General features: G+C 42.0%; 1 protein-coding gene across 4 annotated transcripts in view; it reads left to right on the top strand.

Moving 5' to 3' along the window:
* PRKG1 (protein kinase cGMP-dependent 1) overlaps positions 1 to 12,484 on the top strand; it is a 2,212,673-nt gene that overhangs the window by 1,479,323 nt on the left and 720,866 nt on the right. The window lies entirely within an intron of this gene.

Below are 12,484 nucleotides of genomic sequence, written 5' to 3'. Positions count from 1 at the left end.
ATCTTCGGGGGACGCCCCGAGGTTTGCACCATCGCCGGTACTTCAGTCGGGGCCGCGCCATGTGCGTGCCCCTAGACTTCAAGGAAACATGGCAGTTTGCAGTGTCCAGCCGGTCCGGGGACGCCGGAGGACTTTGGCAAAAGAACGCCGCGGCAGCCAATCTTCCCACGGATGAAGAGGGAGGTGCCAAAGAGGTAAGAAGGGCGGAGAGAGGGCGTCAGGAACCGATGGACACAACATCCAATACAGACCCCTGAGGCACTCCACTGCCCACTCCCTTCCACTGAGAAAATTGTCCATTTAATCCTACTCGCTGTTTCCTGTCTTTTAAGCAGTTTATAATCCACGAAAGGACATCGCCACCTATACCATGACTTTTTACTTTTCCTAGAAGCCTCTCATGAGGAACGTTATCAAGCACCTTCTGAAAATCCAAGTACACTACATCTACCGGTTCACCTTTATCCTCATGTTTATTAACTCCTTCAAAAAAGTGAAGCAGATTTGTGAGGCAAGACTTACCTTGGGTAAAGCCATGCTGACTTTGTTCCATTAAACCATGTCTTTCTATATGTTCTGTGATTTTGATGCTTAGAACACTTTCCACTATTTTTCCTGGCACTGAAGTCAGGCTAACCGGTATGTAGTTTCCTGGATTGCCCCTGGAGCCCTTTTTAAATATTGGGGTTACTTACATTAGCTATCTACCAGTCTTCAGGTACAATGGATGATTTTAATGATAGGTTACAAATTTTTACTAATAGGTCTGAAATTTCATTTTTTAGTTCCTTCAGAACCCTGGGGTGTATACCATCTGCTCCAGGTGATTTACTACTTTTCAGTTTATCAATCAGGCCTACCACATCTTCTAGGTTCACTGTGATCTGATTCAGTCCATCTGAATCATTACCCATGAAAACCTTCTCCGGAACGGGTATCTCCCCAACATACTCTTTAGTAAACACCGAAGCAAAGAAATAATTTAATCTTTCCGCGATGGCCTTATCTTCTCTAAGTGCCCCTTTAACTCCTCGATCATCTAACGTTCCAACTGACTCCGTCAAAGGCTTTCTGCTTTGGATATATTTTAAAAAGTTTTTACTGTGAGTTTTTGCCTCTTCGGCCAGCTTCTTTTCAAATTTTCTCTTAGCCTGTCTTCTCAATGTCTTACATTTAACTTGCCAACACTTATGCATTATCCTATTTTCTTCTGTTGGATCCTTCTTCCAGTTTTTGAATGAAGATCTTTTGGCTAAAATAGCTTCTTTCACCTCCCCTTTTAACCATGCTGGTAATTGTTTTGCCTTCTTTCCACCTTTTTTAATGTGTGGAATACATCTGGACTGTGCTTCCAGGATGGTATTTTTTAACAATGACCATGCCTCTTGCACACTTTTTACCTTTGTAGCTGCACCTTTCAGTTTTTTTCTAACTATTTTTCTCATTTTATCAAAGTTTCCCTTTTGAAAGCTTAGCTCGAGAGCCGAGGATTTGCTTACTATCCCCCTTCCAGTCATTAATTCAAATTTGATCATATTATGATCACTATTGCCAAGTGGCCCCACCACCGTTACTCTCTTACCAAATCCTGTGCTCCACTGAGAATTAGATCTAAAATTGCTCCCTCTCTTGTCGATTCCTGGACCAATTGCTCCATAAAAATGTCGTCTCTACTCCCTCTTGCTCTTGCCCCTTGTCATATCATCTTCCTCTCCCATCGGACTCCCTCCTTTCACCCCTTCCTCTTCTCTCTTTTTCTTTTCTTCTTTCCCCCACTCCTCCTCTTGTTTTCTCTCTCCTACACCCCTCCCCATATCTACCTCCCACAAGAAGGATAAAGGCTCATCATATTGTGGGCACTACTGCAACATTGTTGTTTTTCTTGTGGGGGGTGTTATGTTAGATAACTTCTCCCACTCCCCACAAGAACAAAGACTTGGCCAAGCTTAGTCTCGTAGGAAATGCATGTCTGTTTCTAGTGCTCCATTGTTGCAATGCATGCAGAGTCTGGCTCCTTGAAGTTTCCATTCTAGTTTTTGTCTGCATATTTGTTTTAATTTATGATAACTTGGATGGTAACTTTCCAAGGGACACTGGGACACACACTGAGACATGTGCATCGGTGTGCGCCCAGGGGAGTGGCAAGTTTATAACATACAGGCACATATGAGCGTATGTTATAAAATATCCTAGGTGTGCATAATATGTGTGCACCCTATTTTGCAAAAGGGCATGCACAGAAGTGTAAATCTAGGTATGGGCTGCACAAGTGGGGGGATTTTATAACAGGCGCACATCCATGCCATGACCAGTTTCACTAATGTGTCCACCAGTTTGCCCAGTCTAGAGCTAGGTTCTCAAAACCCTCCTGGCTCCTCCCCCCCCCCCCCCCCCCCAGTTACCCTATACTCCTTAAAACCCTCAGGGATGTCTAATTTAAAAAAACAAAACATACACCTCCTTCATAGCAGAAGTAAAGTTATGTGACACTGGACCTGGTGTAAGTTCTTGCGTGCATTTCTCTTGGCCACACCCCAGAATGCCCGCACCACGACCCTTTTTCATTTCAAGTAAGATATTTGCATATCAGGAGATACACGTGCATGCAAGTGATTTTAAAATTTGAGTGGACATGCGCATGTCGTACATGCGCATATATCTGCCAATTTTGGCATGTGCCCAGCTTTTAAAATTCACCTTTTATTTTGTATTTGTTGATTGTCAGTTTGCATGTGTCACTAAGGTTAGGTATTCTACTAGGATGTATTTTCTGCACAGGTATCTGTAGCAGTCTTGTTCATTGTGGTTTCCCAAGAGTAGGTGTATATATGTGTTCTAGGGCCTGTGTAATATTTGCAGTGCTGCTTAATCATAGGTAGAGTTGTTGCTTTTAGAGTCTTGTGAGTTAGTGCTGCTGTACTATGGCAGGATTGCTACATATGTGCTGAGATTTTACACCCAGGATTTTGTATTATTTCACAATGTGCCTGGTATTGGAGGACATTTTGGGGGGTATTTTAAAAGGCCGGTGCGCACAAATCCCGGGAGATACGTATATGGCCAGGCCGCGCGGGAGCCGAGTGCATTTTCAGAGAGGTCCGGCCACGTGCGTATCTCCAGGTATGCGCGGAAGTGCCGGGCCTATAAAAAGGGGGAAGCTGGGGGCAGGGGCTGGGCAGGGGGGGGGGGCAGCTGGGACAGTGCCATTAGGCCCTGTTGCGGGGAAGTGCGCGCCGGCAGGCGCGTGGAACTTACTTCTCAGGAGAGCAGGTAAGTTCCGGAACAAAAAAAAAATAGGGTAGGTAGGTCGGTTTTAGGGGTCGGGGTGGAGATGGGAAAAGGGAGGAAGGTTAGGTAGGGGAATAGGGAAGTTCCCTCCCAGTCCGCTCCTTTATGGAGAGAACTGGGAGGGTATTGGGCAAAGGCCCAATCGTGTCACAGTTGAGTAGTTTAAAAAATTACCCCCGCACGTGCCAGTGGGTACCTGCAAGCACATGTGCGTGCCAATACAAAATCAGGCACACGTGTGCGCGGGTATCGGATTTTATAACAGGCGCGCTGTGACGTGCACCTGTTATAAAATTGGCAAGTCCATTTAAAAATGTACCTCTCTGTATTTCCGTTACTTAGATGACATCAGAATTTTTTCTCTTGTGAGACGTAGAGGACTGTGTGTGTGTTAGGGGGTAGTGTGTGATCACAAATATTCACATATAACTGACATTTCTATTAGTAAAGCTGTTTTTGTCATTTTCTCTTTTACTACTACGTCTGATTTTCTAGCATCAAGCATTTAATTGGTCTGGGAATTAATTATACTCTTTGATGTATGCCAAGAGTGTATGTAAAATAGAATAACTATAAATGTAAAGTAAAAAATTGGCAGTGGGCATATGGGCGGGGCTTGGGGCGGAGCTTGTGTGGAGCTTGGTTGCCCCCCCCCCCAATCAATAAAGGCATTCTGCTGCTCCAGATATAAGTGGCCCTGATTTTGGGCTCCTCTAGAAATATGCCACTCTGTTCAATGTTAAAAGCCTAACTGTTGTAGTCTTCCATAGCCAGTTAGGCTTGTATGATATCCGACTACATGTAGCCAGTAGCTGTAGGCAAGAATATTGAGTGGTACGTTTATCCCACTGAATATCCAGGACACGTTATCCAACTAGCGATAGCTGGATAACTTATCTGCTCTCCAGCTTATTGAATATGCCCCTTTGTTTCTTATCTGTGCGTGCTAATTTTGGACAGTATAGATTTTATTTGTGAAAATGTTATACTGTGTAAGCCCCCATATTCAATTCCTACGTATAATCCATTTGCAATTTTCCTTCTTAAGAGTTTGCAAAATCATAGTAGAGGATTAGAAAAGCTACAGTAATGATAAGCAAGTTTTTCCCTTAGTTGCATTTCATGAAAATAATCTGAGAACATTAAAAAATATCTGAATTAATGCATAATAATTCACAAGATGTTCAAGTGGATTAATATAGCAACCATAATACTTTGCTCATTTATTATGGGGAAAGTCTTCAAATGCCTAATCAGGGACTATGGAATTAAAAGATGGGTTTTGCAGGTAGAAAAGCTGAATCCATCAAAGTCAATTTCCAGCCAGCCGAAAGCATGCACATAGTTTCACAACATGCATAATTTTTTTCTGCAAAAAAAAGTGGTGATTCTGTAAAAAAAAAAAAAAAAAAGTACTTTTGTAATGAATTGCTGAAACACAGATACAGCACTAGTATTAAAAACTTATTATGAAAAATAATTAACAGTATTGTCATATTTTTCCCAGCTACCACAAATAAGAGGGTGCCTGTTATTTGACCCCCCCCCCCCCCCCCCGCTGATGCAATCAGGAAAGATCATACTTTAGGAATTAATTAAATTGCTCTCAGTAAGAAGTCAGAGGCCATCGGAAGGAATGAAAAAGTGGAATTTCTCTCCTCCCTGCCAACCTCCCTTTAAAAACACAATTTTTGCAGAGGTGATAATTGTATTTAACATTTAATTTTTGAATTTCCTCTGATGGAGGGGTATAGCGCTGTTTTATGAGCCTTCTAGTCCTGGATGAAGCTCTTCCCCTAAGTTGTTTTCTTTGGGTTAACCAAGTTTTATTGCTGGATTACATGTTTAAAACATCATAGAAATGCAAGTGCAGCAAGTTGGAGCTTTTTTTATTAAAATAAATTGTGGGAGTTACTCAGAGTTAACAGGATAATCATCCTGGTCATGTTTACACACAAGGAATAATCAGAACATTTCATTATCTAGAATATCATCTTCAATCACACTAGGAAAAAGAAATGTAAATCACAGAATATTTAGTAAAAATGTGATTCACAGTTTATATATCCTTATTAGTCCTCTTCTTCCCAGTGTTTACAAGAAGAGAGTTTGCAACATCCAGGGCTGGCGCGTCCATTAGGTGTCGATCAGTAGGGGGTGCTGAAGAGCAGCCATGTGGTGCCGCAAGCGGAGCCTATCCCACTCGCGGCAAGGAGCAATAGAGATTTATCAGGCTGCAAGCCTGAGGTAGGAGTCAGGGCAAGACTGGGAGGGGGTGGTGCAAGTCAGAAGGATCACCTAGGGTATTTTTATTTACCAACATTAGATCTGAGATATCACATTGGTTTACATTCAGGTACTGTAGGTATTTCCCTATCCCCAGAGGGCTTACAATCTAAGTTTTTGTACCTGAGGCAATGGAGGGTAAAGTGATTTGCCCAAGGTCACAAGGAGCAATAGCAGGACTTGAATGCTGGTCTTCTGATTTGTGGACCACTGCTCTAACCACTAGGCTATTGCTCCTCCCTTACCTAATGCTCTTGCACCAGCCTTGGCAACATAATCCTCATCCTTATCATTTCTTTGTTTCATGCTTCACCAAATAACAAGAGCTCAATGCGTGCTTCACCACGCTGATTATATATCAAAAAGCAGATATTTTAAAACATTGAAGGTAATTTCTGAAATAACGCACAATAGGTTGCCTAATAGGTAATCTCTGAAGTAGGGCAGATAGGCAGCAGCAAAGGAGAAGGAAAAAGCATAGGGAATCTAGAATATGAAATGATAAGAAGAAATGTGTGCAATAATAGATAACTATATATGTATATATACTTATGTTCTTATGTTCTTAACCAGGCTTCTAGGAGTTAGCAGGTGCATCTTGATCAGTAGGATCTCTTTCCATTTCTGGACCAAAACTTCTTTAAAAAGCCAAGTTTTTTGTATTTTTCTGAATGTTTTCTGAAAATGTTTTCTGGTACTTGCAAGGTATATGTCTCTGGTATGACTTGAAGGGCCTGTGGCAGTGAGCGTAGCCAGTGAGAAAATATGTATGGAGTGAGGTGACAGCTGTACCAGGATTTTGAACCTGGCTTGATAAATTATTAGGAGCCAGTGCAGTTTTTGGGATAGGGTAATCCTTTTCAATTTTCTCGCATTCAGTAGCTATTGAGTTGTGGCATTCTGATTGAATTGTAGATGCTTATTGAGTTTTTTGGGATCCTTTTGTAAAGTGAGTTGCTGTAGTCCAGTAACGAAATTGCACAAGTCGAGATGACTGCTGCAAAGGAAAGGATAGAGATAACATAATTCGTGTAATTGCGAGAATGCCAATGTAGCTACTGCTAGGACATGCGTTTCCATGGAGAACTTAGAGATCGATACACAACCCAAGCTATGGACTTGGTGTGTGAAATATAGAGTTGTCACCTTCAAAGGGTCACCATGGAGTTTAAGAGGCCAGGATCTTTTTTGCCTATCCATAGTGCCTCTGTCTTTTTTTGGGTTTAGTTAATACTTACTTTCCAGAACTTGGATATACATGCTGCAAAGCTAAGTGATTCAAAGTTATATTATAATGTAACTCACTTAAAATTTCTTAAAATAAGCATGTAATAAATATTTTAAAATGAATAACATTTCTTGCTTTTTTTTTAATCGCTATTGCTAATATTTCGTTTACTTTTGATGAAGAGAATTGTACTTGTTTGCCAATTGCTAGCTAACATCACTGCTAATTTTCTGTGCAGTAGTTTGCTAATTAGGATGATAATCTTCTAAGGGCTTTTTATGAATTCTTTAAAACATAAAGGTATACCACAAAGAAAATAAAAAGTTTGACAATGGGAATTATTCAGTGAAATAACTGTGGAGCTTTAGGGGTAGATTTTAAAAGGTTGCGGGCGGACGTACATGGACGTGTGCTACCCGGCGCGCGTATGTTATAAAATCCTGGGTCAGCGGGCACAAGGGGGTGCACAATTGTGCACCTTGCGCACGCTGAGCTGTGCTGCCTTTCCCCATTCCCACCCCCCAGCCTGACCTTCACGCCCCTTCCCCTAACCTTTCCCCCAGCCCTATTCTAACCCCCCGACCTTTATTTTACCTTTTGCGCCTGCCGGCCGATTGCTGGCGCGTGATCCCCGGCACAGCGGTAAATATGGCTTCTGTGCCAGGAGCCTGACCCCGCCCCGCTCCTTTAGTAAAGCTCCAGGACATACACGCATCCTGGGGCTTTACGTGCCTCGCCGGGCCTTTTTAAAATCCAGCCCTTAATCTTTACATGGTGCTTGTCTGTAGCTCTCTGCAATGAAGAAGGAGTTAACTCAGTTTGAGGAATAGGCTAAAATTAGAGTTGCCTCCCTTATAATACTGCATTAGGAAAATCTGCCTCTGTTCATGTAAAGATCTAAAGAACCAGAAGTAGATAGGTTACAGTGGATTAAAGTAGGATAAGACTATGATGTAGAGGCCTTTCCCCTCCTTCTCACCCAGTGATACTCAAAGTGCCTTCATGGCATTGAAACAGATTAGACTCAAGAACAGGAATCTGACTTGGTAACAGATGAAGAAAGACACTCACTGTACACAAAAATTCAAATGCACTCTCAAAGATCTATTTGAGCAATAAACCCAGTCTGTTGAGGGACTTTTAGCAAAGGCATTGGAAACATATGAAGTGCATCCAAGAGGTCAGATTGTCTAGTAGGAGGACAAACCAGATTCTTATTCTTCAGTTGGTAAGATTTAAAGGAATTTTGAAAAAACAAACCTTATCTAGAAACTGGTGGATTCAGAGCAACCTGAAAACAAACAAGAGGAAAAATAACATCTAAGGCTATAGGGATGGTTGCTGCACCTATGGGTATGTTGACGCCGCCGGTAACTAGGGCATCTGGGCCTCTTCCCATTCTCACCTCACAGCAGGTCCAGTCTCCCCCCTCCCCATACCTGGCAAAGGGAAGGGGGAAGGAAGGGCAAGAAAGCTCACCAGGCTAGGCAAAGCAGCCTTCCGGTTCATAGGGCAGAGGGAAGGATTTGCGGCAGGATGCTGTGGCTTTAGGAGTAGATCCCACCTCCCCCATACACATGGCAACCATACCACATTTCTGTGCAGCGTCTTCTGGGGTTTGATCTCAGCATGCCGCACTGCCATGCAGTGACATCATCGGGGAGTCGGCCCTATCAAGGGAGGTGATTGGTCAGCTGCCTGAGGAAAGGCGGGGGGGCTGGCGGAGGATAAAGGGGAGAAGAGCCTATCCCTCTCCCCTTTGGATCACCGTCTCCCCTGCCAGCTGCTTCTTTTCCCTCCCACCTACCCTATCTCATTTTCAACTTTTTGTTTTTTAACTCTTTATTTATTCATTAAAAACTTTATATACAAACATAGTACTGCTCACAGAATCCAGCAAATAAGAAAAAGAAGAAATCTTAATTTAAAAAAAAAAAAAAATTGCCCTACTGCAAAAACATAAGCAAAAAGGGTATGAAGGGCATAGCTATCTAATCCCATCTAATTTAATCAGACATTTTGAAGGATGACGAAGAAAAAACTGCCCCCCCCCCCCCCATCCCAAATTCAGAACAGTAATTCTAAATTGGAGAAAAGATTTGCTCCTACTTTGAATCTGTTGCAAACAAGAAAAATCCATATCTTATGGCCCATAAAGAAAGCATCTTTGTTATTAAAGAACAATCACATAATTAAATTCTGCTCTGATTCAGAAGAGCCATAGGTGTATAATGTTAGATGTTAGCATGTATTTGATCGTGGAGGATTAAATTCAAATTGTACAAGTCTGTTGCAACGGGTGTCTGAGCCTCTGGGGGGAAGGGGCGGTGGAGGCCAGTCCCGGTGGCCAGGATGCAATGGGCTGCCTTCAGTGTGGCAAGCCTAGGTGGTCCCTGGTAAGGCAGCCGAGGGGTAGGCCTTGCATATATGGCAGAAGTAGGCTAAGGCTCACATGGGGCTGGAGATTGTGCTGTTGACAGGCACATTGCCTCAGTGACCCTGGAAACAGCTTTTGGATCAAGGACTGATACAGAACCTTCTGACTGAAGGTGGGGGGTGGGAGGGGGTTGGAGAGTGAGGCTGAGCCCCTGTATCTGTTATCATTGTTTGTTAATAAAGCTGTGACCACTTATATTCCAATTTGATTACTGGTCTGGGCCTATGTTGTGAGCATCTATGTAGAGTTTGTTGGGCTAGTTTGGGTGTGTGTGTGGGGGGGGGGGGGGGGAGGGGGGGTCCCGGATACTCCTGTTATTGACTAAACCAAACTGTTAATTACATTTTATGGGGTGCAATTTTCAAAAGTATTTGTATTGCCTAAAATTGTAGGTTGTATATGTAAGTTGCATGTATATGCTAAAATATTAACATATTAATATTATTGTACAAACATATACCCCAGAAAATGAGGATTTTTAGGGTGTTCCAGGGTGAGGTTTTGAAGTACATTTTTAAGTAACTATTTTATAAGTGAAGTACGAATGCACATTATTCTACTTACATGTATGCTTTTACACCTGCTATTTAAGTCTCAGAAACTAAATTTCACTTCTCTTTTATCTGCAAAGGTCTTTATTAATTTTAAAATTATGTGCTGGTTTTAGTGTATCCCCACGTGTAACTTACGAGACCATTGGCATAGATCTTGTTAATTTGCAGGAGTCGAGATAAGAAATATAGAAATGTGTGGATATTTATTGAACAATATTTATTTACATGCTGGTGAATGTTTGGGATACTAATAGCTGCTGTACATTGGCCTCTGCATGTAGGAAAAACCTGCTGCTTAAAAATGTAGTCAGCAGCTGCCCCTATCTATGTTCACAGTTGATTACAATCTTTGGTCCACATCTTTGTAGATGTGAGCAAGCTGCAAGGAGTAAGATAGTAAGGATTAAATAGCAATCAACCATAACCTCTATTGGGGTTGTTTCTACACCTAATGAATAATCAGCTCTAATTGCAAAGCTGTGCAGATAAAGAGTCCTTTAAAGGACCTTAGCTCTTATTCTACACCAGCAATCATTTCTAGTGCATAAAATGGTCAGATAGTCAGGGAAGTATGTCTCTTTTTTCTTTTGGTCTCTTGCAAAGGATATTGCAAGAGAGTAGGGCTTCTGCATTGTAGCAAAAAGCAGGCCTCTGTGGTTTGGCTTTTATGCTGGAAGTAAAGACCCCTTTTTGTTGCTGAACTAATAGACCCCAATTAGTATTTGTACTGTGTTACACAGACATGGCAGTGTACAACAATGCAAATACAATAATCAACATCAGTAATATATAAAAACAAAGCATTTACAATGCTAACCCATACATAAAAGCAAAATAATAAATACCTTTCAACCCACCCACACCCCCAATCACCTCCCAACTTCCCAACAGCCCACCATATTGCCAGCAAGTCATTAAAAAAACTGACACAAACCCAGGTCAAAATTACAAGCAGTCCACTCTTTACCATCTCAAATAATCCCAGCTGATTAGCTCCTTTGCTTACAGTTGCCTGAGAGTTGTCAAGTTTTCACCTTTCTCCTAAATGCCATATAGTTTGACTCAATCCAGTATACATTGAGGAAGAGTTCTTTAATTCTGACCCTGCCACAGAGCATGCTCTTTTATGGTATGCTACCATACATAACTCAGATTTTGATGGTACCTGAAGTAAAGCACCTTAAGATGAATGTAAATTACATCAAGAGATATAACAGCTTATTCTCCTTTGCAAATACCCATGCCCCACAGCCTGAAGGACCCGGAAAATCAATATCATCGACTCAGTGTGCTACATTGAAATTGTCGGCTCATTGTGCTGCGGCAGTCAAAAAAGCAAACAAAATGTTAGGAATTATTAGGAAGGGAATGGTGAATAAAACGGAAAATGTCATAATGCCTCTGTATCACTCCATGGTGAGACCACACCTTGAATACTGTGTACAATTCTGGTCGCCGCATCTAAAAAATGTTATAGTTGCGATGGAGAAGGTACAGAAAAGGGCAACCAAAATGATAAAGGGGATGGATCAGCGCCCCTATGAGGAAAGACTAAAGAGGTTAGGACTGTTCAGCTTGGAGAAGAGACTCTGAGGGGGGATATGATAATGGTATTTAAAATCATGAGAGGTCTAGAATGAGTAAATGTGAATCGGTTATTTACTCTTTCGGATAATAGAAAGACTAGGGGGCACTCCATGAAGTTAGCATGGGGCACATTTAAAACTAATCGGAGAAAGTTCTTTTTCACTCGATGCACAATTAAACTCTGGAATTTGTTGCCAGGGGATGTGGTTAGTGTTGCTGGGTTTAAAAAAGGTTTGGATAAGTTCTTTGAGGAGAAGTCCATTACCTGCTATTAATCAAGTTGACTTAGAAAATAGCCACTGCTATTAATTGCATCAGTAGCATAGGATAGACTTAGTTTTTGGGTACTTGCCAAGTTCTTATGGCCTGGATTGGCTACTGTTGGAAACAGGATGCTGGGCTTGATGGACCCTTGGTCTGACCCAGTATGGCAATTTCTTATGTTCTTTTATTCTTAAGGGATGTGTTAGGGCCACACTGGCCAGAGTTAGAGATAACATCCAGGACAGGAGTAGCGCTGGCTCTGGGATAGGATAGGCTGAAGCAGGAACAAAACAAGAAGGAATCTTCACCTGTACCGGCCATTTCTCCCTCAGTTGAGCCTTTGGGTTCTGGTGCCAGCAGGACTTGGATGGTTCAAGGGCAGGAACTAAAGGACACCCACAAGAGCAGGACTATCAGCAGGAACTAAACAAGGCAGACATACAAATTTAAGACTGAATATCAGAACCTTTTTTAGCTAAGTTAGCCAGATAAGTAGTTCTGCCTTAGAATGCTCCATCACACTCCCAACTGTACCAGCTAACTATTTAATGGGATACATAGTTATCTGGCTAAGTGGCAGCGGCTGAACACAGCTGAATATTCAAATGGCACAACGTAGCTGGGTAAGTCAAAACTTAGGGCTAGGTGGCTCTGAATATCGACCTCTTTGAGTTCAGTGAAAAAAAAATAATTCTAAGGGCTGGTAAGGCTCAGACTTCCAGAATTTAGTATTCAGCCAAGCGGGAGGAGAAAAAAAAACATGTCCTTCACTAATTCAGCTTGGGGAAACCATTTGATAGAGGGGGGTTTTTGTTGTTTTTTTTTTTAGAGGGGGAGAGG

Source organism: Rhinatrema bivittatum, chromosome 7, assembly GCF_901001135.1.
Source record: "Rhinatrema bivittatum chromosome 7, aRhiBiv1.1, whole genome shotgun sequence".
Taxonomy (NCBI): Eukaryota; Metazoa; Chordata; class Amphibia; order Gymnophiona; family Rhinatrematidae; genus Rhinatrema; species Rhinatrema bivittatum.
This window is presented reverse-complemented; position numbering and strand designations above follow the sequence as displayed.